Raw genomic sequence first — 26,718 nt, 5'->3', positions numbered from 1 at the left:
CTCCGAACTCCCCCTCTCAGTAATGTTTCGGTTGGCTTTGTAGAATTAATATTCTTGTGGCTTTCTAGCCACCTGGACGAGAGGCATCCCCTCAAATCACTCCCCAGTCCTTTCTCCAGGATGCTAGGGTAGCTCAACACTACTCAGGTCCAAGGCTCTGCACTTCATTAAGGGGGAAACTGAGAAATTTGGTACCACTTCCTGGTAAGAAAACAGTGGTATCTCACCCTAGCAATTCTCCTGCAAACAGGCTTATGTGCACAGAGGGTGGGATGGAGTTGGCTCCTCGACCGTCTCTTCTGAAAGTGGCATCAGAATGAGGTCATCCTTGGGTCCCTTGCCCTAAACTTTCGGCAACTCTCCAGAAAGCAGGTGCCCTTTACAACCGCCCTGGTCAAATGTCAGCAGGGACACCTGGAACCAGTTGGCTCTAGGAAGGAGGGAGGAGGCCACACTCTACCAAGCAGTGAAGGGCTTCCGAGTCAGCAGAGGAGCAATGCACCCAACCAAAGAGCAGCAAAATCTTAGAGAGGCAACGAGAGAGGGCAAAGAAAAGAAATAAAAGAGAGAAAGAAGTTCAATAAAGCTTCTATATGAAGAAAAAAGATGACATGTTAGAGGTGCCCGCATAGAGATCCTGGCCCAGCACCAGAGGAAAATACATTCTAAGGCAATTCCCGTGAAATATGGAGCTAATACTCTAATCAGGGTGTGCGCATGTGCGGGTGCATGTGTGCGTGCGTGTTTCACTGCTAGGGATGAAACCCATGGCGTCATACATGCCAAGCTAGCACTCTACCAACTGGATTACATCCTCAACCCTGCTAACTACCAGTTATCTTTCGGGTTTGAGGGAGATTAAAAAAAAAAAAGAGAGAGTGAGTACTAGGTTGCATTAGATGAAATACTTCTTTCACAAGGTCCCAGATATAACCGTCTCCTGAGTTCTGCCACAACACAATTGCCTGCAGAAAAATGAGAACTCTTCTCAATGGCCTCCAGCATCAAATTCTTCTGCACAGCTCTTGGAGCTATCCAGGTCAAAAAAACACACAAAACCAAATATACAATAAAGGAAGCAGGCACCCACGAGGAGCCATGGCATTTGCTTCTTCTCCCTGACTCTAGAGGGGTCTCCTGTAGTGCTGTAGCAGGGGCTGATGATCTCAGGGTGCCAGGCTACCCAGTAGGACACCTGCTCAGTGCACTGAGAGAGACTCACAGGCTGGACACTGGACACAGAGCTGCAGGAACACTGGCCACCACCCAGGTCCCAACCCGAGGAGGGAGGCCTAGCAGATGGCAAGGACACACATGGCCCAGCTGGCCTTGGGGCCTCCTTGCCTGGTTCAAGGGAGGAAAGAAATGAGAGGGAAAGCAGTGAAGAAAAGAATAGATGCTTCCAAAAAGAAAACACTGAGCTAAAGGCAGGTTCCATGAGCGCCCCTGGCTTAAGCAGGAAGTGGGTAGGAGTGGAGGTCTGGCTCTCCCGCTTCTTGCTGCAGGGGCAGGCAGCACTGCTCTTTCTGTGGGAAGCACAGTCCTTGGGAAGGAAGCTTCCTGACACATAACAAAGTCTACAAGGTCGGACCAAGAGCCCTTCCTGGCCCTCCCTCACCAGCACTCTTTCCAGCTGCCTGCCATCTGAGAGGGAACATCCTGCGCACAGCCAAATTCCTTCCCTTTCATGAGAAGTCCAACTTTCACAGCACAGGCACAGAGCAACCGGAGAGGCCTAGCCAGGTTCAGCAAGGAGGCAAAAAAGAGCTCCAGGATTCTGAAGGGAAAAACTTTGGGATCCATCCCCTGGGCAGATCACTCCTCACTCCTCATACTCACAAAAGGAAGGAATCCTACCCAATCTGCCCCCAAACCATTAGCAGGAGTAGGCTTTGCAAACCATATATGCCTCGAGGTTACCAAGCAAAAGACACTCTCTATGCTGGGCAATTACCTAGGCCACAGAATGCCCACCTTGATCAGCAGTTCAAGACACCTTCAGCAGTGAGGGTGGTAGCTCATTGGTAGACTGCTGGCCTATCATCTGCAATATCCTGAGTTCAATCTCCAACAATTGGGAGCTGGGTGGGGGGGGGGAGACTGGCCAATGAAACTCTGTTAAAAAGCAAATGTTTAGACTGAGGATGTAGCTCAGTTGGTACAATGCTGGCCTCGAACTGCAGGATCCTGGGTTCGATACCCTAACAGCACACAGACTGGGTGTGGTGGCTCACACCTGTAATCTCCATAGCTGGGAGGCCATTGCTTCAGTGATGCTCAGCTACCCAGCAAGTTCCAGGCCAGCATAGACTATACAAGACTCTGTTTCCAAAAGAGCGTGTGTGGCTGGGGAGATGGCTCAGTGGGCAAACTGCTTACTGTCCATGAACCCGAGTTCAGATCCCAGCACCCACATAAAAAGCTGGACATGGCAGAGCCTTCATGTAACCTCAGCACTGTGGAGAGGGGGTGGAAACAGCTGAAACAGTGAGCTCCAGACAATGCAGACAAGTAAAGGAGGAAAGTGTCCCAACATCAGCCTCTGGCCTCTAAACATGCCTGTATGAGTAAGCATACTTGTAAGTATGCCTGCACACAAACACACACACACAATACACATAAGCACACACATGCACACATAATACACACCTACACATATAAACACTACACATGCACACACATTCACACATACACATCACACATATACACAATAAAATACATATAAACACATACATTCACACATATCACATACACACATACATAGATACACACATATGCACACACATTCACACATACTCAACACATACACATCACACACAATAAAATACATATAAACACATACATGCACACATATCACATACATATATAAACATATGTACACACAGACAATATACACTACACACATATACCATACACAGATACACACACAATAAAAACACACATAAACAGAAACACACACACAAAATATGCACCACACACCTATACCATACATGCATGCACACACATCACACATGCACACACACTTACAAATATATGCACACTCAACACATACATACATACATGCACAGCCACACACTCACACCCAAATACACACACAGAGCTACTGTGAGAGATCACTGATTCAGAACATTACATGCAAGCTGCAGCTGTTGTTGACATGTTAGCAACTGTGTGCAGGAGGCAAAGGACTTTATTTCTGAAGCCAGTAAGCAAACGCTGGATCTCCACCCAAGTAACTCCAGGGCACCCAGCATGAAACCCCGGAGAGCAGCCTGATGCCTGGGAGCGCCCAGCGTGCACACAAACAATGCCTTACTACTCTATGCCAAAGTCTCCAAGGAGCTAGCAAAGCCTTTGCTTAGAAGCTCTGGGGTGCACATTTGTGCCCATAATTAAGTCACAAAGAACATGTTCTAACACATGTTGGACCTGCGAAGGAGAAACAAGAAAACAAAAAAAGTCCTACTCTGATTCTGGGGGTCACTGAATGAGAAAGGAAAAACTAATCTCTCTATATTACAAAGTAGTGCTGGGTGTGGTAGCTCACACCTGTAATTCCAGCACTGTAGACGCAGAGGCAGGAGGACCACTTTGAACTTGAGGATAGCCTGGATTACACAGTGAGCTCTAGGCTAACAGGAGCTACATAGTAAGACTGTGTATATATGTGTGTATATATACATATATGTATATACATATATAGTACATATATATATGGTTAATAAAAAATATACACACACATGTACAGAGGACTCCAGATATGTGAATTCTCATTCTCATTCTGTTTTATTAACCATTTTATTTACTAATGCCAGAAATAAGAGGAACATTAGTCATCAGAACGTTTATGTGCAAAGAACCTTGGACATATTGAGCTTTTGAGCCTTTACAACACAGGAGATCAGCTCCACACTAGCAAATCTGATAAAGGAAATCCAAGCTAAGATGACAATAGCAACTAGCATCTGTGTCTCACTGACCGTGCTCCGGACAGGCATCTGATACACATTTGCCTCCATACCACAGCACACGTCTCCCTCCCAGGTGGATACTGTTATTTATTCTCCATTTTAGTGATGAGGAAAACGAAGCCTTCAAAGATCACACGGCCTGCTGTGGCCGCTCAGCTAGTCAGTGTTAGAACCCAGAGTCAAAGCCAGCTAAGACAGAAGCCAATGCGTGTGCCACCCAGCAGGAGCTTCTACGAGAGATGCAGTCGCCTCGGGAAGAATGGAAATTTACTACTCGCTGTACAACAGCGAGGGTGCGGGGTGCAGAGGGATATCAGACAAGGAGGCAGCTTGGGCAGCTGGGGTAAGCTGGACTTCTATTTGAATCTTTCAAAAAGGCAGGCAGGGCAGGCGATGAGGGGGAAGCAGTAGGTTTAATGAGTTTTACAGAGGACACTGCAGGAGAAGCCACCGGCTTCTAACAAGGGCACCATCCTCAGAAATTAAGAAATATAAGGCAGAGGCAAAAGTGAGGTAAAATCGGGGAGGGGGCAGTGGAGGCGCCACTGGGGGAGGAGGAGGGGGGTAGAGAGAGCTGCAAGGGGACGCTGAGTCAGTGGGAGAAGGCAGGAGGAGGGCAGGAAAGCAAAGCAAAGTGAGGTCATTCGGACTAAACAAGCGTTATAAGAAAAAATCAGTGCCTGGCTCAGGCCTGGGAGAAGAGGCAGGGACACCTCTGAGCCCCAGAAAAAGTCTTTTTTTTTTTTAAAAATTTGTCTGTGGGGACAGAATGGAGGAGTCGTAGAGATCAGCCTTCTCCTTCCTCAACAAAACACTTTATTAAGCCCCCTTAGCTAAGAAAGACAACAACCATCCCTAGCAATCAAAACCTGCTCTATATTACCGGTTAAAACCAAACCAGTAAAATGAAATGAAAACAACGCAACCAGATCTCACTTCAGTGTTGGCGGAATGGAGTATGGTGCATCTGTACAGTGGAACAGTTTTATGTAAAGTAAATCTATAGTTAAACATAGATAAAAAGATGACCTGTATGTACCAATAAATAAAATAATGTGCCAGGCATGGTGGCGCACGCCTCTAATCCCAGCACTCAGGAGGCAGAGGCAGGCAGATCTCTTGAGTTCGAGGCCAGCCTGGTCTACAGAGTGAGTCCCAGGGACAGCCAGGGTTACACAGAAAAATTCTGTCTCGAAAAACAAAACAGTAAAATAAAATAATGTTATTTGCTTAAAAGTATGTCGTATTAAAGTGCAAAAGTAAGTAGCAAGTGTTTTATAACTATTTGTTCCAAGGTATTTGAAGATTAGAAGAATAACCATCAAGGCATAGTCAATAATTTAGGCATAGGGAAGGTAGATAATGCCAATTTTCGTGTGTGTGTGTGTGTGTGTGTGTGTGTGTGTGTGTGTGTATTGTATTTAACATTAATAAAACTTCGTATTACTTTAGTAGTAAAAAAAAAAAAGTCACCAATAAAAAAGCGACTCCTGCCTCATCTTAATGAGAAAAGGATAAAACACCCCCAAATTTAAAGGGATAAATGTTTCTCACAAGCAAAATACTTTCGACTCCTAAAAACTAAGGCAGTTACATCGACTGCAGTCTGATACTTGGGCTCCTCTCCTCTCCCAAAACAGAATTTAGGGTAATTCCTAGGAGGTGGGGTATTTAGCAGAACACCCCCGGTTCATTAGGCAAGAGGGAAATCCCCCCAGTGCCACGACCAAGCAAAGAAAGCGCCTTCACACCCAGGGAGCTTTCAGGAAACAGAACCCTCTCTTATCACCACCCCAGAGACTCACCTTTCATCTGCTCGTTGAATGAGCCCCTTTGTTTCCCCTAAAGGATCATCATATACTCATTTGGCTACAGAGCAGTGAGAGGCTCGGGATGAATCCCAGCGAAAGCATACATGTCCACAGTTTCGGGAGAAACAGACCTGGAAGAGAGGGACCCTGAAAGGGAAAGGTGGGGCGCATGCCTAGGTAGGTGCAGTGTGTGACAGGAAAGATGGCTCACCTCTAGCCGTGCTTTGAACCGTACACATCGCCTTCTTTTTCATATGCCATATGCCTCACAGTGTATCCCTACAAGGAAAAAGGGTGAAGCCTTCCCGAGGATGCTGAGAACAGGTGCTAGGAACCCACCGGTCTGTGACAAATGCAGCCTCTAGCCATGAAGAACAAGCAGCGAACGGTCTGTGCCCTTGAGTATGTTGGTAACTCATAGCCTCATGTCAGCGTACATGTCACTGTGCTGCCAACCATGGCACATATCACACGACACTGCTGTGCAAACTGCCAAGCAGTAGGGGCTGCTGCTAACAGCAGAGCTGTGTGTAGGGAGCTGACCGGCTTCACCACTTGATGCTTCTGACCCGCAACAGTGCTCCACTTTTCACTAACCCTTCTCTCCTCTCTAGCAGCCTTTCCATCCACTGGCTTCCCACAGGCTCTTCACTCTCTCCTGTCTCCACACAGAGACCTTCCCTTGACCTGTCTCAAACCATCCTCTTCCATCAAGTTTTCAGAAAAGCAGTTTGGAAACCACTTTGGCTTTACTCTGTTAACTCCTGATAACCGAATTCTGATCCTCCTCCACTGATGCCTCATTTAAAGCTAAGGGTCCTCTTTACTCCATTCTGGGGTGATCCCTCACCTGTGTGAGAATCCCTTTCTTGAAGCTTGATGTCCATCGCTCGGCCTTTCCTGGGTTTTTACCCTCGGTATGTTGCTACGTCATAGTCACTTTTACCAGGTCTCCTGCCTCAACTTATAAGCTAAATGGACGTGTTACTCAAAATCAAGGCCTCAGCTCTGCTTTTCACACCATCCTACCCCCTTCTCCATGCTCAGGGCGGTTGGACACGCTGAGCATTCTGAGCCTCTCCCTGGCTGGGACTCACTGTCGCAGCCCTCCCGGAACACACTGCTGAGAGTTCCCACCCAACACCTCAACACCAAATTCTGTCTTTGTAGCTCCTCCCTGCACCCACAGCTGCTCCCTCGCTTTAGGCTGAAATCCTCCTCAGAAATTAGCAACGTCAGCCTCTTAGATACCAGAACTAGAAGACTGATCATCCCGCCACTCTCCGTTCACCACCTGGCTCTGCGATCAACATGTTTAAGCCTCTTTCAAGGTTTACACCCTCCTCTGACCCTACACTTGCAAAACTGCTTTTACTGTTTGGGGTCGGGAGGACTCTCTTGGGGTCGTGGCGGGAGAGACAATTCTCTTGACCATACAAAATGAACTTTGTAAAATCTAAGTTGATAAAAAAAAAAAAAAAAAAAATTGAAACTCTTTTCTGTCCTGGCTGGTTTTGTGTGTCAACTTGACACAAGCTAGCAACGCCAGAGAGGAAGGAGGAGCCTCAGCTGAGGAACTGCCTCCAGGAGCTCCAGTCCATTGTGGGCGGAGCCATGCCTTGGATGGTAGTCCTAGGTCCTATAAGAAAGCAGGCTGAGCAAACCATATGAAGCAAGCCAGTAAGCAGCACCCCTCCATGGCCTCAGCATCAGCTATTTTTCAGGACAGGGTCTCTTTGTGTAGCCTTGGTTGTCCTGGACTCACTTTGTAGACCAGGCTGGCCTCGAACTCACAGAGATCCACCTGCCTTTGCCTCCCAAGTGCTGGGATTAAAGGCATGGGCCACCACCTCCTGGGCCCCAATTTGCTTTTTGGTCATGGTGTTTCATTGAAGAAATAGAAATCCTAACTAAGATAACTTCAAAAGAAGAAAAAAAAACATTTTATTTGGATTTTTAAAGATAAGCACAGGCTGCCCTTAAACTCCTGGTCCTAGTGTCTCTCTTTCCCTCATGCTGGGATTACAAGTATGTCTCGCTATGGCCAGTTCTTTCAGATATTTTTGGATGCAAAAACATATTTAATATAAGACACTTCTAGCTTGTGAGACCTTTGGTCCTTTATGCAATGAAGCCTATAAAGACGAACACAGGCGTCTCTGAAGAGCGTGTTCAGCTCTTCTGTGCCATTCCTACTGCCCCAGTTTAAGCCTCTTGAGTCCTCATTACATTCCTCCATGACACCCTAATACACACCAAACCCCTGTCCAAAACCTCCCAGTGGATGTGAGGGTGATCCAACCGTGACATCTGTCACGCCATTCATTGGTCATCAGGGTTGATTGGCCTCTGGCTGGCTCTGCAGGTGTCTCCCTGCTCCCCTACAGATCCAGAAGAGAGCCATGGTCAAGGAGGTTCACTCTTTGGTCCAAAAGGATATGAGGAGCTGTGCTTCTCTGCTAAAGCCTCAAAACAAGCTGTCAAAAATTCTGGTACTACTGTCTCTCCCTCCCCACCCCCCCACCCCCCCCCCCCCCCCGCAAGGATCTATAAGCCTCTCCATGGTCAATCTCCATGTTAATGGCAGTTACAATCTAACCTCAACATACCTTTGGATTCCTCCATCTCATCATCTTACCACACATCCTTTAACTATGTCACCCTGTACTGACCATATTCCATTTGGACCCATTAAATGCCAGCTCCTCTACTTGTTTCTCAGGCCAGCCCAGGTGGCTGCTCTTTGTCAATGGCTGCCTCCTCTGAGTCCCTAGCCCAAACCAGTTTTGGCTTCCTGGAGCCTCTAAGAGTATGCTGCAGCCCACCAGAGTACTTGCTGGACTCTGCTTGGTATCACAAGCCTTTCAAGTGCAGGGACCATCACCTCTGACCTCCCCGCACAGCCTAGCACACGGTGGAGCCTGCCACCTCCCCGCATCTTGTGCGTCTTGGTTCCACTGCTATTTAGCTCCCATGGCATTGCTGTGCTCAAGGTGAATTACTAGCTATGTTTGAAACAGCCAGTGCTAAGGACCCAGATTTTAAATGCTTTGCCTTTTACACATCAGGAGTCTAACACTCAATGGACTGTGTGACCTCAAGTAAACCTGACTTGGCTAGTCTCAGCCTCTCCATCCATAAAACAAGAAGGATGACATCTTGCTCGTTCTGTGACTGTCTTTCGAACTAAAGGAGTCAAGGCAATTGAAGCTCCTAGCAGGCCCCAGGCACGTGAATTAGGAGTTAGTGGTAGAAACACATAAAGGTGAGATCTCAGAGTTCCCCAACCACGTGGGCCATGGGACCCTGTCAGAAGTGTCCTTTTTGGATACTTCTAAAACTAGAGACTCTTCCTTTAACATCATGGAACTCAGATTCTCTAGTCATGCCTTCGGTTCTAAAAATTATCATGTAACAGGTACTATCTACCTGTTAAAAACGAATATGTAAGCCGGGCCTGGTGGCACACACCTGTAATCCTAGCACTCAGGGAGGCAGAGATGGTGGATCTCTGTGAGTTGAGGCCAGCCTGGTCTACAAATTGAGTCCAGCACAGCCAAGGCTACATCAAGGCCAGCCTGGTTTACAGAGTGAATTCTAGCCAGCCAGAGCTACATAGTGAGACCCTGTCTCAACAAAAGAAAAAGAACACACACACACACACACACACACACACACACACACACACAGAGAGGGAGAGAGGGGGGGGGGGAGAAAGAAAGATATCCACCTACACAAATATTTGCAAATAGGGAGCTATGAACATATGCCTAGCAAAGAAATACAAGACACTGCTAGTGATGGTCATATCAGATAAAACATTTGTACTACTTTACACTATTTGACTTCTTTTTATCATGGGTATCTGTTCATGTTATAATTTCCAAAGAGAAACAGAAAAGGAGGAAGAGGAAGGAGGAGGAGGAGGAAGAGGAGGAGGGAAAGAAACCCTAATTTAAAAAAAATCTGTAAGCCAACAAAAGAAAACAAATAAACAAAACAACAACAACCAAAAACTATAGAGGCACAAGCCAAGACAGGGCCTAAGGGATGGACCAGCAGGTAAAGGTGCTGGCCATGGAGGCTGACATCTGACTTCAGTCCCTGAAGCCACACAACAGAAAGAGAGAAGTGATGCCCATATGTTGTCCCTTGACCTCCACATGAGCACAGTGGCATGCACAGCTCCCCCCCACACACACACACACATTAAAATGGTAAAGATAAAGAAGGAGAGGAGAGCTGACAGGAGGAAGGTCTACGCAGCACAGACCATGAATCTGAGGACCAGGTTGCACTTAAAGACTCCTACAACTAACATTTGCAGCAATTTCAGGCAAACTACCGCCCATTTATGGACCCAGCTGGGACCAGAGATGGCTCAGCAGTTAAGAGCACTGGCTGTTCTTACAGAGGACCCACATTCATGTCCCAGCACCCACAGAGCAACTCACAACTGTCTGTAACTCCAGTTCCAGGAGAGCTGATGCCCTCTTCTGGGCTCCACCAGCACCAAGCACAAATGTAGCGCACAGATGTGCATACAGGCAAAACACACATACACATAAAATTAAAAATAAAACGTTTTGGGGGAAAAAGAGTGAAACCCAAAAGAGTGAAACCAGATGTTTTCCAGGGATGATTCTGGGGGTACTGACATGTCTGCAAGGTGCTTTGAGTACACTTTACATCTTTCTTTGAGGAGTTGATGCTGCAAGCATCAGGTTTTGAAAGAGGAACTGCAGACGCAACTTCATCTCCATCCTCTTCGCAACTCAGTGAGAACGCATGCCCGCTGCTTTATAGACAGAGAAGGCAAGTGTAGTCTGAAATGATCACTTGCCAACCGAACGCACTGCTCACTAGACTCTGCTGTTTGCAAAGACTTACGACTGCCAGGACTTTTTAAGCTCCCAATTCATTCCGTGTCTCTTCTGCAGAGGAGGCGCAAGGCATATGCAAAACAAGCAGAAGGCACTCTTCGCTGGTGGAAACGGGGTGAGATGTAAAAATGACTTCCTCTGGGCTACAGTATAAACAAAGCTGGCTCCCAGCAGAGACAGGAAGTAGTCAACCCTTGGGAGCATGTCTGCATCCCTCCCCCACCTGGACTGGGAGCTTCACCTTGAAGATGAGTGCTTCACTGCAGTCGTTTTCTGGGTCAGAAGCAGGGAGAGCAGCCGCCGAGCCCAGGCTGCCAGCGGAATTGCTACACCAAAGAGCGAAGAGCGCAGAACCAACCGTGTTAACGTCTCTACTATGAGCACCGCCCCACCCCCACCCCCACCCCTGCACTCAGGAGCCCGAGTGAGAGGAGCCCAGCTGGACTACACCAGCTGAGTATTTTTCCAGTCTCTGGGCAAAGTGACTTCACCCAGTTTTGCAATGCAAATGACCTGGTTTGTCCTCATAGGTATGAGTTTCTGTCTTGGAGGATACTCACTCTCTCCCCAGAGCTCTTGGCTTAGATTCTAGCACCTCACTCCCTGCACCTGTAAACACCTCCGTTCTCCTCAGAACTCCACACAGTGAAGGGCCCTCTCCCGTCCCAACAATTTTCAGTCAGCACATACCGAGAGGCTGAATTTGATATACTAAGTCCATATGTAGGAGCCTAGAATTTAAGTGAAGAGAAGTGAGACCAGAAAGCAGTCAGTGTTCTACAAAGGAAACCATGCGGAAACATGAAAAGGACCAGTCCCTCGAAAGGCATTCACAGCCGAGCCCCTAGCAGACAGACTACCATCTAGTATCCTTCTAGAAGCTTCTCTGCCGTTTCATGTGTGTTGACTGCTATCTGATTATCTCCGGCCTCACTCCTATGCTCCCTCAGAACGCACTGAGATTCTAGCCTGTCATCCTGGACGAGTCCTTTCCTTTACCTCTCTGCCCTCAAGACTCCGTCCCACAGCCCAAATTTGACCTTCACCGTTCTTTATCCCACTTTCCAAAGCCTTCGAGGGCCTTCTGTTTATCCGCTGGTTCATCTCAGACCTGACGCATATTTATCGAGCCCTCTCAGCTCCACTCACTGACTTCACCAGTCAAACTCCAGCTCCCAGCACTAGGCACAGACCAGGGCGAGAGTGGGAGTATTGTCCATGACAGGGAGCTTTGCCGGAAAAAAACAAAATACGGTCAAAGGCCTGAGCAAGCAGAATACTAGTGAGTCCACTCGTTGGTGAAACTCGCTTTTTGTACGAGGAAGGCAGAAATGAAAAGAGAATCGACCAACCAATCAGAACTATAGCATTATACAACACAGCTTTCACTTCCTATGTCTACAGATGAGCAAACAGACATGCAGGGTACATGTACCCAGAAAACCCAAGCTTCTCGACAGGAATGTTGGAGGGTTTTCTTTCTTTCTTTCTTTCTTTCTTTCTTTCTTTCTTTCTTTCTTTCTTTTTTTTCCTGAAATCTTCTCCTTAACTCTTTTCCCTTATAAAACAAATCTTAATACAGATGTATCCGGAGCCATCAAAGAGCTTTTCATCACTACATTCTGAGGGTCAGCACCAAACATCCACTGAAAAATGAGGTGGGAGGGACTGGCTGCTGGCTGAATACATTTCTTTCTAGCAGTCGGCAAGTTCTGATGATGCCTGTTAAAGTCAGCTGCTACTGGAAAGCAGCTGGGGGAGGCAGAGGTGGGCAGAGCACCCCTCCCGTCTGAAGCAGTCCTCGCCCCTCAGCCTCCCTCATGAGCAGCTTGTGCCATCCATTAGCCTTTCTTCAGAGACTTCTGTGGACACCTATTTTGGGTTAGCACAGTGCCGAACACTCCAGATATTACCCAACTCCGTCAGCATTTCTAGAACATCACCCATGAGCCCGAGAGTGAATCAGGCACCAGAGTCACCATGGGAACAAGGCACGGTCAGTTCTTCAAGGAACTCACAGCCTAGCGGAGTCCTTCACAAAACCAAGCAACAGAAGAGGAAACTGTGTCTCCTGGGGTTAGGGAGAAGAAGTGGAGGTTTCAGGAAATCTTCACAGCTGGGTCTTATCTGAATGGGGTCTTCACGTACCCAACACACAGAGTCTGTGGCTGACAAAAGACAGACACTTCAGGACTAAACAGTAGCAGAAACACGGGTGTGCAGGCGTGAGACTGTGTCTCAAGTTGAGCGATGTCACAAAAAGAGAGGACATGAAAGTGGGGAAGGCAGCCACAGACTGAAATGGGTCTCTGTTGGTTCACTTAACTGGATCTCCACTGGGGTCTTACTCATGCTAGGTAAGTCTCCACCACTGAGCTACGGCCACAGCCTTTCCTCTTTCAATTGTATTTGGGGGGCAATGGAGAATCTAATGTGTTTTGTTTGTTTGTTTGTTTGTCTGTCTGTCTGTTTTGGGTTTCAGCTTTTTGAGACAGGGTTTCTCAGTGTAGTCTTGGCTATCCTAGAACTTGCTCTGCAGGCCAGACTGACCTGGAACTCACAGCGATCCACCTGCCTCTGCCTTCTGAGTGCTGGGATCAAAGCCACCACTGGTGGGCTAGAGCACCCAAGGACTTTAAGACAGTAAAATGACTCATATTTTTTAAAGAATAATTCCAAGGTCAGGGTATGGCATGGACTGAAAAAGGTAAAAACAGGGAAGCTAGTTATTCAAATATAACATGACAGTGGACGTGCAAGACAAAACGAATCTGGAAAACTTGGAAGAAAAACCAAGCAGAAGTAGGCAGCCGTGGAGATGCGAAAGTTCGTGAAGAAGAAATGCGGAAAATGCTGCTGGGGCTTTCACTTGGGGAGATGGGAAAGCAAGGAGCCATCAAGAAAAGGCTGGAGAACAGGGCCAGGGCTGAACCGAGGGGAGCAGCTCTCCACCGCAACGGGAGAGAGTGACATCCTTCTACAGGGCAGATGACAGCAGTCAGTGGTGCACATCTGGAACCGAGGAGGGAAACTGAGGCTAGAGATCAGGCTGCATGCAGATGCACTGGCAACTCCAACAATTAATTGCTCATAGAAAAGAATAGACCAAAAAATGTTAAGAGTAAGTATGATAGCCAGGCATGGTGTCCTACACCTTTGATCCCAGCACTCATGGAGGCAGAGGCAGGTGGATTGCTGTGAGTTCGAAGCCAGCCTGGTCTACAAAGCGAGTCCAGGACAGCCAAGGTTACACAGAGATACCCTGTCTCAAAAACAAAAACAAAAAAGTATGCTAGGAGAGGAATGGGGAGCCCATGGGGAGGGCCTGAGGCGAGGACCTAGCTTCAGAGTGAGAATGTCCACAGCTCATGGGAGCCAGGCAGGCCACTGCACTGACAATATTTCTGACCTTTTCTAAGGCAGCTTTAGCACAGCGGCCTCACAGCCATGGGTTCATTGTGTAGTACTAATTAACATCCATCTCCACCCTCAAATGTCAAAGAGCCATGTCGGAAGTAGGACTCGGGAGCATTGATTATTTATTAAACGCTAATAAGGGGATTCAAGACTATTAGGTTAAATCTTTGCAACTATAAAGCGGCATATGGAAGTGTGCAATTAATTACCTATCTAATTTCAGACTATGAAAAATGCAGCATTTTGAAGAAAAGAATCCTTGAAATTGAGAGTCATGTAATGTTAACCTCTAACCAAATATGGGTGCACATGATGGTTCAAAGAAAGTACTTTGGAATAACTGCACATGGACCCAAGTCTGGCTTGTGCCTTAGTGGGCAGTGCTTGTGTGAGCCAACTGCTCTAAGCTTGATTCTTTTAACCTTTTGAATTAGAGTAATAATAGTACATATACGATATTATAAATGCACATGAAAGCGTTTTGCGTAGTGCCTAGACTAGCATGTATGCTCTCAATAAATGTTGACTTATTGTTGCTATAAATGTATTGCCAAGTTTAAAAAATGTATTAATTTGGGGATGGAGAGATGACTCCAAGTACTGGCTGCTCTTCCAGAGGACCCAGGTTCAATTCCCAGCACCCACAGAGAGGCTCACAACTGTCTGTAACTCGCTGGGATCTGCACCCTCTTCTGGCCTTCATGGGCACCTGGCACACAGGTGATGGACAGATACGCATGTAGGCAAAACACTTACATACATAAAACGTATACACACACAGAGGTACACAGAATGTCAAGCATTATGTATAATGTCTTTCGAGACAGGGTCTCTCTGTGTAGCCTTGGCTGTCTTGGACTCACTTTGTAGACCACACTGGCCTAGAACTCACATCGATCTACCTGCCTCTGCCAGCATAGTTAATTAATTCTTAAACCACTCCCTTCTGTGTGCCAAACATGGCTTTAATTGTTAGGTGTATGTCTGTAGATATATAAGTATATATATGGTATTGTGTGTGTGTGTGTGTGTGTGTGTGTGTGTGTGTGTGTGTGCGCTTTTTTTTTTTTAAAGAATAAAGCTCAGCCGGGCGTTGTGGCGCACGCCTTTAATCCTAGCACTCTGGAGGCAGAGGCAGGCGGATCGCTGTGAGTTCGAGGCCAGCCAAGTCTACAAAGCAAGTCCAGGACAGCCAAGGCTAACACAGAGAGACCCTGTCTCAAAAAACAAAAACAAAAACAAAAAAACAAAGAATAAAGCTCAAGAAACTTGGCCAAATAGTATAGAAGGCAAGTTGACAAATGGCAAATGACTCATCCTGTTGCTAAGCACTGAGAAAAGTGCCCTGAAAATAAGGAGGAAATACCTGGTACCACCCTTAAGCCCTAGGGAGGGAAGGAGCCACCAGCAAGGCAACCAAGTGAGGCAGTGCGTGCGCTTTAAAGGATCCATAAGGAAAATTTTGAGTATAATAATAAACGTTAAGGTGACACACACATACACTTTGGGACTGTCAGAGACAGAGGGAGCTCTTGCCCAAGGGCAAACAGAAAGAGAGAAGAGGCTGGCGGCAGCCCAGGCACTCCTCATCCAGCCCAAGGAGACTTCTTGGCTGACGTGCATCTTCCTATAGTGTTTACACCTTCCCTACCTGGGACTGGCTGCATAATCTCCAAAGCAAAGTAAACACCTTCCTGCCCTCTAAGTGTCTTCCACCTAAAAATAGACAACCTGATCTCTGGACACATTTGGGAGCTTGGACGACAAGTTACTCCCCAAAGACAGTGATCTCAAATAATATTTAGGTTCAGTGTGGCCACCAAAGTGACAATATTAATACATCTTTTCTCTTCCCCTTTGGAGATATTAAACAGCGGAGGGGAATATTAAAACTGATGGATAGGTTCCTTAAAAATAGAATATACGATGACCCAGCAATTCTGCCTCTAGATATATATCCAAAAGGAAAAACAGGATCTAGAAGAGATAGAGACATTTTTCACAGTGATATCTTGTTCACAGCAGTGTAATTTACAGTAGGCAAAGGTTGGAAGCGACCCAAGCGTCTGGCTTTGGATGGGGAGGAGACGGAATGGGAGTTAGCAGTTAGTGGGGACAGAGTTGGAGTTTGCGAAGACGAGAAAAGCACCGGAGATGGATGATGATGGCGGCTAGAGAGCAACGCAGATGTAATTTTGCCACTGAACTGTATACTTAAAACTTGTTTAAATAACAAATTTTATGCCAAGCATATTTATCACCATGTAGGAAGAAAAACATTTTAATTGCATGGTTGCCATGACCATGAAATAACTATTCTTTGTCATTTAGGGGCAAAAACAAAACAAAAGAAAAACTAGCTTTGTTTCTGACAAGCAGACATAGCACCTTGGAGGTGTGGCTAATGAGGCCCTGAGTTCCATGGCTGGCCACCTGAAGAGATGGAGACCAAGATTCAAGGTGTCTCAGAAAGTTCTTTATCTAGAGCAGTGGCTCTCAACCTTTTCGATGCTGTGTCCCTTTAATACAGGTCCTGATCTGCTGGTGACCCTCCCAACCAGGATGCAATTCATACATGAGTCCTTAGGAGTTTATTAATCAAGGTGTGGTGGCACACACCTTTAATCCCAGCACTCAGGGAAGCAGAGGCAGGAGGATCACTGTGAGTTAGAGGCCAGCCTGGTCTCAAAGCAAGGTCTGGATAGCCAAGGCTACACAGAGAAACCCTGTCTTAGAGAGAGAGAGAGAGAGAGAGAGAGAGAGAGAGAGAGAATATGAGAATATTTGATTATTATCAGCTAAGTATGGTGGGGCACATCTGCAATTCCAGCAATGGAGAAGCTGAGAAGAAGGCTCACAAATTCAAGACCAGCCTGCAATGCATAGCAAGACCCTGTCTTAGACAAACAAAGGCTCTGTGGATAAAGCCACTTGCCATCAAGCCTGACAACCTGAGTCCAATCACCAGGACACACGTAGTGGAAAGCGAGAACTGACTCCCAACAGTGGTCCCAACTGACTCCCACACTCATGCCATGGCATGTATATGCTCCTCCACTATGCACACCCAAATACATTTAAAAAGAAAACTAAAACAAAACCTGAGCCGGGCGCGGTGGCGCACGCCTGTAATCCCAGCACTCAGGGAAGCAGAGGCAGGCAGAAGGCTGTAAGTTCAAGGCTAGCCTAGTCTACAGAGTGAGTCCAGGACAGCCAAGGCTACACAGAGCAACCCTGTCTCTGAAATAAATAAATAAATACCAAAAATAAAAACATAACTAAAGCAAAGCCTAAATGAATGGGTGAGCACATTAATTGGTTGAGTAAAATAAGCAGTAATAATAACAGAAGTCTGCAGATACGTTCCAATGCCATACGTGTACCAAGTGTGAGAAAAGGCAGGATCACTATGGATGGGAGACATGAGGCAGATTCTCTAGCCTTGAACCCAGGTAATGTGGGAGAAATGTTTAGGATTTAGCAAGTAGAGGCAGACAGAAGAGGAGGCAGTAGAGGGATGCGATGGCAAGGGGTGAGAGTTAAGAGTAGAGAAATCAGTCTGAGGCCAGGACAGAAGGACTCTTGATGAGTATAGCTTTCCACTCCTACTCTAAGTGTAACTGGATGTTGTCTGAGGCACAGGTCTCAGTGCGGGGAGGCTGGCAGATCCAGGCCACTTAGGGATCTGTCTGAGAGTCACTGAGTGACAAAGCCTCCCAAGACCACACCATAAAGTGAAGCTTGGTCTAGAATTTTGCTAGATTTAAACATTCACTCTAAAATGGACCAGGCTGATGCTTAGATGTGTGTGGGACTTTTCTGAAAGAATACACAGGATATTGTTGCCAGGGGTGGCTTTGTAAAAGTACAGCTGGAGGGGTTGGAGAATATATGTATGGCGAGGTGGCTCAGCAGTTAAAGGCAAGTACTGTTCTTACAGTTTATTATTATGAATAATAAATAAATAAATAAATAAAAATAATCTTCTAAGCCGGGCCGTGGTGGTGCACACCTTTAATGCTATCACTCAGGAGACAAAGACAGGTGCTCTGGGTTCGAGGCCAGCCTGGTTTACAGAGTGACCATCAGAGGTAGTTCTAGGATAACCTGTCTCAAGAGATCAAACTAACCAACAAATAATCTTCTAAAAAGTAAAGACTGAACATAGTCAAAGACTTTTACTTGTCACTGTAAAACCTTGTATTATGTGGGCATACATTTTAAGTATGTACCTGAATTAATTTTATAAACATAAAAGGTCTTTTTTATGAGTAACAACAACAACAACAAAAAACCTGAAAGTAGCCGGGCGTGGTGGTGCATGCCTTTAATCCTAGCACTCAGGAGGAAGAGGCAGGCAGACAAATGTGAGTTCGAGGCCAGCCTGGTCTACAAAGTGAGTTCAGGACAGCCAAGGCTATACAGATAGACCCTGTCTCAAGAAGAAAAAAACAAACAAACAAAGCTGAAAGCATCACTTGCACTTTTAGCCAGCAGATGGAAAACATTCCTAATCACCAAGTAAAATATTTCCATTTTGTCTCTATCCTGTCCACATCTCTGTCACGAAGAGATGTGAGGACGGTCTAAAAGGAGCAGGAGCAGTCTGAGGCTTCACTTCAAAGCAAACAGATCATGAATCACATACAATAAAATATCCTTTTTTATGGGGTATGTTTAAATGAAAACTCTGCCTGACACTATCCCAAATCAACTGCTCAGTGAAACCAGAAGTGCAAAATAATAGACTCCAGTATGTTTGATAAAATGTATCACCATCTCAGTAAAATGGTCTTTTATTTTGACACTTGTTCAGGCCTAAAACAACTGCATCATCCTTGACTTATTCTTTCTTCTCTTATGCTCTCTGTACAAATCCCACCAAGCTTACGTTCCAACTATACCCAGAATCCAACCACAGGGTACCACCTCCCTCACCCCATGCGGGTCTGTCACCTGGTCTGCAGTTATTTTCACTGAGCTCCCCCGCTTCTACCTTTGTCCTCCTCAATCAACCCTCAGGATGCCAGATAAATCCTCTTTAAAATTAAACCTGAAAGCCAGGCAGCCATGGCACACTCACCTGCAATCCCAGCACTCTGGGAGGCAGAGGCGGGCAGATCTCTGTGAGTTCAAGGCCAGCCTGGTCTACAAAGTGAGTCCAGGACAGCCAAGGCAACACAAAGAAACCCTGTCTCAAAAGAAATTTAAAATCAAACCTGAACAAGTCCACCTGTCTGTCCACAGTGTCCAATGGCTTCTTATCTCACTTGGACTAAAGCTAGTACCTGAATCTGCACTCCCAAATTCCCCATGAACTCTTCTCTCCCTTCATCTCGATCTCTGCTGAGAGGAAACCTCACCAGAGTCCTCTGCTGACTGCCCAGCTCACCCAACAGAGGCATCTCTTGCTCCCTTCACACTGATTAATTTTTTCTCTCTAACACTTGATATTACCATCTACCGCCACTGGCTGCCTGTTGGTATGATCTGATACTCGTCTCTCCCCCAGTGAGGATGTGTGTGCTCCATGATGTCAGACTTTCTTGTTCCCCCATGTTCACTGCTGCACCCCTTGAGCCTAGAGCAGTGGTTCTCAACCTGTGGGTCTTGACCCTTTGGGGAGTTGAATGTTAGACAGCCTGCAATGCAATTTGCAACAGTAGCAATTTACAGTTATGAAGTCGCGATAAAATAATTTTATGGTTGGGGGGGTCACCACGACATGAGGAATTGTATTAAAGAGTCAAAGTATTAGGAAGGTTGAGAAGCACTGACCTGCAATACGTTTGCTAAGTAAATGAGAACTCTATAAATGTTTTTTTGGAGACTGAGGGAGGTACAAGCCAAAAGTAGCTGACATCACTGGGAAAAACAAGAAATTGTTGAGGTCCCAGATGAGGCAGAAGCCTGCTGAAGCACAGCAAATTTGGGACGAGGGATTGGAGAAGCCGAAACATCAACAGACAAACGCAGAAACCCATCGCTCATCTACAGGTGGCATCTGCCGGTAACTCATTAACTTGTGCTTTGCCCATCGTTGCCCTACACTCTGTAGGGCGGCTCCCGAGGTTCTGTGGGTAGGTTAGAGCGTAAACACTGACACCAGCTTCACTATGCCTCTCTCCAAAAACCAATAAACTGAGGTGGGAGCTTCTGCTGAAGGAAGGAAAGCAAGCACTGTCTTGGCCAGAAAGTCCAGAACAGTCAGTTCTCCCATGAAGAAAACCTAGACAAGGCTCCAATGATGGAACTAGGAAACTGGGTGAGAGGCAGGTTCTGTGGCCAGCCACTGCCTGGGATGTTTCTAACGCAGCCCCCAACTGTAAAAGAAGGAGAACGAGATCTTGTGTGGCCATTAGAAGCTAAAATGAAGTGATACCAAGGACGCCCTGAAAGCTGAAGGGACTAAGCATCGTCCAAGTGTTCCCTCCCTCGACGTAGGGCACGCTGTACCAGACTCTATTCACTTTCTCTTCTCGCTGTTGAAGAGCTTTATCTGAACAAGGAGCGGGCCTGGTCCCTCCAACACACACAACGCCACTTAAAAACATGCACGGATAGCCAGGCCTGGTGGCCTGTAATGCCCGCACTCTGGGAGGCAGAGGCAGGCATATCAATGTGAGTTCAAGGCTAGCCTGTTCTACAAAGCAAGACGAGGATGGCCAAGTCTACACAGAGAAACCCTGTCTTGAAAAAACAAAAAAAAAGTACTGATTTCAATGTGAACTTCTGAACTTCTTCAACAGAAAGACCCTAAACCTACTCCACTGCCCATCCGCGTGACGCTACATACCTACCACCCTGCACCAAGCCCTTCCCAGCTGCCCTTCTTCTAATAGCCCTCAACACTTTTTAAAGCCTTCCAGAACACCCCAACCTGAGTCAGATCTTCCCGCCATGGCCTTTTCTGGGAACGCCATTCCCTGCCCCTCCCCCCTCCCCCAAGCGTTCTATCATGCTTGTTTGCGGGTCTACCTTCCAGTAGTGAGTGGGCCTCCATCCGCCCCTATTCTATGCCCTGAGCACCCACCAGTGTGAGGTACACAGTACACGCCCCACATCTGAGCTCTTTTAAGACATCTCAGTTTGCTTTCTCAGGCCTTTCCAGTGAAGTCTCCATGACTTCCGCCTCAGAGCCAGGGTTAGGAAAGGTCTTATCCCCGTGCTCTTCAGGAAACACGCTAGAAGGTGAAGCTGATTCACCACTCAAGGGTCCTCTGGAAAGAGTCAAGAGCTGAGTGTGGGGACAGGATGAGGTTCCAGACCTTTCTCCCATCCTCATCACTTAAGACTGTAGATGCACTTCCCCTTATCCGAAATGCTACGAATCCTCACATGAGACACGCCCATATTTAAGTCTGGCACAAATAGAAAAGATTTCCAACTTATTCATTTTTCAAGACTATCCAAGTTTCTGTTTCTTTCACAATAGTTGAAACTTCGGAATTGACTATAATTCAAAGCAATTATTGTTCTTTGACTGTCAAGGTGCCCTGTTCCTCTTTTCATAAATATCCGGCAGAATCCCAGCCCAGTTCAATGCAAAGTCTCTTTTTTCCTAGCCCCATTCCAACTCTTTTGCTAAATTTGCTAAATTTACAGCACTCAAATGAAAGAAAGGAAACCTGCTTTTGCCCCCACTGTTAACATGATATATGTCTGAGTTTTAATTGCCCTTTAATTATGCCTTCAGCCAAGGCTGCATAGATATAAAGGAAAGAAAACATTACAGCAAAGCCTGAGAGGGCCTTGCTGAGGTAGCAAGAAGACAGCTTGGTAGTATTTCCTGCAACCAGAAGGAAAGAACAAAATGAAAAGTGGTCTGGGGTGGGGGGGGCGTGTCAGAAGCTAGCCAAACAATTCACCGAGAAAGCATCCTGTCTGCGACTGCACTTCAGCCTTTAAACGGTGTGAGCTGCAAGGCTGGCGATCCCCTGGTGATTCGATGCTCAGCTAAGGCTGGCTGAAAATGGAAGAACTCAGATCGCTCGGCTGTGAATTAAGAAATAAGCAACAAAAAGAAACACGCCATGACATTTTCTAAATATTTACCACCGGGAGTTGACTACTCAGAGAGAGGAGCCAGATCTGACAGCGGAGTCCCCTGCCTGCCTCCTGCACTCTTCTTTCATCTCCATCTCCACCTTCCAGGCCAGGAGACCTTTACCTCCTGGGGCTGTCGGAGGAGAGACACATGTATGACAGCCGCACAAGCGGGGAGTGATGAACTGGTATACAGACAACACAGGCCCACTTCCTCCCAGGCCTCCTAAAACAAAGTAACCAAAATCATCTAACAGCAAAGACCAAACGGATCAATACAAACTATAGACAAAATACTCTTTCACGTGTATCCTGTCCTCCACATCTGCCGGGCTTCGGAGCCCAGTAGCCACGGACTTCCCTGCCGGGTATCATTATAAAATCAAATTTCTCATCAGCCCACCTAGCAGCAGTTCTCACTCCCGATGCTCCCAATTCAACTGGTAAGCGTTAATCTGAAGGTTGGGGGTGATGAAAAACCTTTATAGACCATGAACAAATGTATCTGACAGTACCTCAAACTTCCCACTGTCACCACTTCTGCCTTTTCATGTCTTGGGCAGAGTGTGATTTGGGGCAGATCTGGAGAGCAATTTAGTGTTTAGGTTTAGATTAAACCAGGTATCCAGGGACTGGAGAAGTCACCCAGCAAATAAGAGAATCTACTGATCTTGCAAAGGACAGGGGTTCTGTTCCCAGCACCCACAAAGAGGCTCACAACCTTCTGTCCCTCCAGTTTGAGGGTATCCAATGCTCTCTTCTGGCCTCCTGTTGCACCAGGCACACACGTGGTACACCTACACACATTCAGGCTAAATATTCATACACATGAAAAATAAGTATTAAAAAAAATAACTCAGTTACCTGGCAATCCCAGTAATTCTTTCTTATCCCCCCCAAAATGCTATATAATAATATTTGCTTTGAGATGTTTACTGCCTGTACATCCTAATGTTATACCTTTTTATAAGATAACGTATACATCTATATAGTTAACAATCGATGGGGAAATGGAGAACAGGTTAGCATTAATTATCACAAACATATTCTGTTCTTCCTATCCCAGTCCCTTGTTGTTTTCTTATCTGCTTTTTTAATTCCACTAAGCTGAAAGTATTAGCTGTTAAAGTATGTTCTTGCTCCATCTCCCCCAGAGGGAAGAAAACCTCAGTGATTTGAATGGGCAGAAGAACTGCAGGGAGCAGACCTCACTCACTGGCCATGGGAGAAAAAGAGATCCTAGAAAGAAATGGGTTAGAATGGTAAGGAGTAAGGAAGCAATATAAATGACAAGGTAAACTGCAGCTAAGTCTCACCTTTAAGCAAGTGATCATATAAACAGAAGGCTAGATTCAGTGACCTCCAAGGTCCCTTCCAACTCCAATCCTGTTTGCCTCATGAATTTTTTATAGTCATCTTCTGTCCTACCACACTGTCCTTATGCACCATCAAGCCCTTCTGGCCACTTCCAGGACTGAAAAGAAATTTTGTTTTGTTTTGTTTAAGTCTGTGTTTGACTATTGCCAAAAATTATAATTCTGTCCTTGAAACAATGACCTGAAAATAAGAAGCCGGGCTAAAAAATTTTGACCAAATAAATGCTCCCTACTGCCTTGAGGTAATATATTTCAAACTCTCTGATATAAGCAAAATTATGACTTGAGGCTCAATGAGTGACAAATGTGACACTTAAAAGGCAATGCTTTATAAGCAAATCTTCCCAATCTGTGACCCCCTGCCGAGTGTCTAATCTTAAAAAGACAACAGAGCAAGCAATGGAGCTTGAATCCTGGCCTTACCTCCTCTCTCATCAACTGTGTGATGTGAACAAGTTATTTTAATTCCCTGGACATATTTCCTCACTTCAAAAAAATGTATTATTATTATTACTGTGTGTATGCATGTGTGCATGGACACTTGTGGAGGTCAGAGGACAGCTTTGAGAAGTCCATCACAAGGCTTAAACAGCAAACACCTTTGCCCACTGAGCCATCCCACCAGCCCTGTTCCTTCACTCTTTGAAATGGGATAATATGAGTGACCTTGCAGAATCAACAATTAAATACAACCAGATATAAATCAATCTCTGATCATTCATTCTTTCTCTCATTCAGTCAGCAAAGACCACCCGAGAATCCACTACCAGCCAGCCACAAGTACATAAAAGATAAACTAAATAAAAGTGATTATTATTTCTGGTCACCAAAAAAACTACTGTTTTCCAAAACTGTGGCAGACTGACTTTAGCTCAAAGCTTTCACTCGCACCTACTTTTCCTAAAATAGCCGTATTTATTTTGTTGAATGTGATTGCAGGTGGGAGTCAACCTCCTGTTACGCCTTTATGGAGAAGCTAACAATCCAACAGGTGTGTTGGTTCTACCGGGCACTAGCAGAACATTCAGAAGAAGCAATGACCAGAGAAAAAGGTGGTTATCCCAGTTCTCCACCGGCCAAGTCACTGGGGGAAAACCTGATATGCCTGTGCTGCAAGGCCCAGCCTGAATGCCTGGGAGGTTTTGGGTGCTTTCAATTCCGTGAGTGGACTCTGTGTCTTCCGCGAACTCAAGATTAACAGGCCTGGCTCATCCCCAGCCACTACCACTGGGCCACTGATAACGCTTTACCTAAAGGGCCTGCCTTTGCAGTCGGTTCATTTCAGGGTTGGTGGGCTCTTTCCTACTTTTAAGTTTACTGTTCCTTTTGTTAGCTAGTCTCCCACGCCTCTGGGGGTGCTGGGCAGTCAGTACACACTAACAGACAGTTTGCACTTGTAAGAGTTTACCAACAGCATTCTGGAAGCCGGGACTCATTGGAAAAGCATAGTAAAAGTCTGATCCTGAAATAGGAAATGAGTGCCCTGGGTCATCGTCATAGAGCAATTTAAAAGAGAATTCTAGAATAAAAATCGGAGCGACCTGTGAAGCTAAGGGTAGCCCTAAGAGAATCGCTTAAATGTGCCTCGATTTTCGCCGCGCCCCCCGCCCCCCTTGCCCCTTCCCAAGGCTCCTCTCATTCAGGAGCTGGCTGAATCACTTCCCTTGGAAACCCAACTATACACAGGCTGACTGACACAAGCAGGGGTTTTGCGTGGCTGCCTCCTAGCGTAGAGGTGACAGCAGTACCCTCTCCTCACAGAACTCAGTAAAAAAAGACCTTCACTCTGTAATCCCAGCCCACCCCGCCGGATACATCTCAAACAGTGGCTTCTTTCCATATTCCTTCAGTGAGTTAAGGGTGTTATTAACTCTAGCACCTCTAATTGCTCACCGAAAACAGTGGTTTGGATATTAATAGACTATAAATCAAGGCCCTACCTAAGGCTTGTTGTCACGGAAACTGTACTCAAGCCTGGCAGCTATTCCCCCTTTGGGAACTCTGGGTAACTTGGTGGACTTGAGGATTGTGTTAAAGCTCTTGTTCCTTCCCTTTTCTGCTATTTCTTCAGGCCAAGTTGTTGGAACTGATAGATGGGTAAGAGCAGAGTGGGCAGTAGACTCTTAGATAACAGTAAGTCGAAGGGGATGGGGCGGGGGGGGGGTCCTTGAAATATAGTTCTGGGACACTTAATCTTTCCCTTTTACACTGGGCTACATCCAGAGGCCCAGCCTCTCTGTTGCCCTGAACTGTCCTCTCAGCTTTGGCGCTGGGCAGTCGGGGAACGCGCTAGCCAAGTTCCAGAAGAGGATCCGACACGCCCGGGGGTTGAGAAGCCAGGCAGCAGGAGGTACAAGCGCGGTCAGTCCTCCGACTTGCGTTAAGAAAGATCTCCCCATGCCTCCTCCTTGCCCCCAGGCGAGAGTCCAGGAAGGAGGCGGTGGAGAAAACGCACACCCCAAACCCACTCCCAATGCTCCAGGGCGACACTCTACCAGGCAGTTTCCCAAAGCTAGCGCCCCGCTCGCTCGCCCAACGCCTGCGAAACCCACGCGGGTTCCCGCGTCCCGGGGTGACGACTGCCGCAGCCGCCAGGGCCTCCAGGGCTCCGCACCCCTCCCGCTCCACTCTAAGCACCCGGGGCCAGCCCCGCACCGGGCCCGCGCATCTCCCCGGCGCTGGCTCCTGGGCACCCAGCTCCCTCCCGCTGCGCGGCCCTTAGGGACTCACCTGCGCTGGGGCTGAAGCGGCGGCCACCCCGAGCCCGGGGGCGGCGGCGCAGGGGGAGGAGGGCAGCACGGGGCTCCTGGCACAGCGGCCGCAGGGCGCCTGGTGCTGCGGAGCCACGGACCCGCCCAGAGATATAAATAACATTATCTGAGGAGGGACATTCCTGCCGGGGGACATCGCTGCTGCCGGGACCAGATAGTCCCGCGGCGGGGGCGGGGAGGCGGGGCTGCAGCCTCCCGCAGCGCCAGGCCCGCCTTCCCCACCCACTCCTGCACCTGCCAATCAGACTGCGCGCCCGGGGGCACCTGCCTAGCCGCTAGCGCCGCCGCCGCCAGGACCTGGGGCGCCCCGGTCCTCTCTCACCTCCCCTGAACCCGCACACCCCGAGTCCCTTGCCTCGGGAAGAGGGCTCGACTCTGCAGCTCGGGCCTAATTCGTGTGCCAGGAGCCGCTAGCCTGGCGGCGAGAAAGAGTCCTCCCAGCC

At 47.1% G+C, this 26,718-nt stretch overlaps 1 protein-coding gene across 1 annotated transcript in view; it reads right to left on the bottom strand.

Moving 5' to 3' along the window:
• Positions 1-26,455, bottom strand: part of SPTB (spectrin beta, erythrocytic) — a 129,955-nt gene extending 103,500 nt beyond the window's left edge. Inside the window, exon 1 of the mRNA XM_084793556.1 lies at positions 26,235-26,455. The gene's annotated coding sequence lies outside the window, so the exon portion shown is untranslated. The remainder of the gene's footprint in view (positions 1-26,234) is intronic.
• Positions 26,456-26,718: the final 263 nt, after the last annotated feature.

The sequence above is a fragment of the Acomys minous genome (genome assembly GCF_964271855.1).
Source record: "Acomys minous genome assembly, chromosome: 8".
Taxonomy (NCBI): domain Eukaryota; kingdom Metazoa; phylum Chordata; class Mammalia; order Rodentia; family Muridae; genus Acomys; species Acomys minous.
The sequence above is the reverse complement of the archived record's forward strand: the minus strand, read 5'-3'. Positions and strand labels throughout refer to the sequence as shown.